Here is a 1,682-nt window from a genome sequence, read left to right as displayed (position 1 = left end):
ATGTTTGGCTGATAGTGACTGGGGAGCAGATAGAGGATCGTTAAAACAAATCTACACAGGACTGATAAGATCAAATATGGTTTATGGAAGTATAATTTATGGAACAGCAGCTAAAACACATTTGGCAAAATTAGATACCATACAACATCAGGCATTAAGGAGCATTCWAAACAACACCAACAGCAGCACTGGAGGTAGAAATGAGATAAATACCTTTTAGATTTAAGAAAAAAACAATTAGCAATAAACTTACAAGGAAACAACCCAGATCACCCAGTGCTCGACATTTTAAACCCATGCTGGGAAAAGGAAAAAATAAAGGAAATAAGAAGTTTTGGTTGGAAAATTAAAAAGACAATAGAATATATTCAGATAATTAGTTTAGATATTAGCTCAATAATACCATTATTTGTTATACCACCTTGGATCTTACCACAAGCCACAGTAGATATGACATTGGAAATTAAAAAGGATAAATCATATAATATGAATTACAAACAGTTCCNACACTAACCTCACTCCTTTGTAACAACTAAGGCAAAAATGTAATTAATTCAGAAAATCTTTTCAGGACCCCACCTTGATGTTTCGGGACCCCACTTTGGGTCCCGACCCCAACTTTGGGAAACACTGCTCTATGCTATACGTCAGAACCAGATCAAGAGTGTGACGAAGAGAGTGAGTAGTTCTGTGGACATTTTGAGTAAAACTAATTGACATAAATAAAAAAAGTTGATTTTGGGGTTAGTTACACTTTAAAGAGCCATGAAGGAAAGATTGCTGTTTTGAGGTTAGATCCATTCAAGGTGGCAGGAGGCAAAACGTGAGCTAGTTGGACCCGCTCCCAGCTGTCACGCACATCAACATCGTAAATTATTTAATTCACACAAAAAAGCATTTCAGACTAGAAAATGTGGCAGAAAACAACAGGACATTATTCAGTGAAACAGTCATTTGATTTGTTCAAACCTGAAGGAGAAGTTATTTTTGCTGAAACATTTCACTGAAAATGGCTGCAGGATTAATTCCAATCATGAAGGAAAACATCCACAAAAGGAAGTGGTAAAAATAGATCTGTCTACAGCTACTTTTAGCCACACTTCACTGTGACAGAACAAACACTCATCTGCTTCTGTCACTGGAATATTGTTCAGCTAAAAATAGTCTGAAATTAAGTATTGCAGGAGGGAGWACTGAACCTGAATGTTGTTCCAGTGAAGGTACTGTGGGTTCTGTGTTGTAATTTTGAGCCAGAAAGCTTCAGACATCACTTCCTGTGAGCTGCTTCTAGTCCCTGACATTTATAACAGGCCACAGCTCTGTCTGCCATGCTACCCTTTCAGCAGTGGTGAGCAGCACTAATCTGAAAATTACTTCCACTAGCCCTAAAGCACTAATTCAAATATTTAGGTCCCCTAATTCTAAAGCACTAACGCACTGAAAGAATTAGCAAAGGCTAATTCTAAAGCACTAACACACTGAAAAAATTAGCAAAAGCTAATTCTAAAGAACTAAAATAACCCAGTCAACCCATGAACATTCAACAGACAACATGAGTCACATGTTGCTCTCTTAAAGGATCCCTGATTAGTTGTAACATTTGACTTTGTTTGATAAACATATATTTTAACTGTAAAGTAAAGACTGTAAAAATACTGTAGGCTGGGGAACGGATGAACAGG

This window comes from Austrofundulus limnaeus, unplaced genomic scaffold (assembly GCF_001266775.1).
Source record: "Austrofundulus limnaeus strain Quisiro unplaced genomic scaffold, Austrofundulus_limnaeus-1.0 Scaffold1021, whole genome shotgun sequence".
In the NCBI taxonomy this organism is placed as follows: domain Eukaryota; kingdom Metazoa; phylum Chordata; class Actinopteri; order Cyprinodontiformes; family Rivulidae; genus Austrofundulus; species Austrofundulus limnaeus.
Note: the sequence above shows the minus strand (reverse complement) of the source record.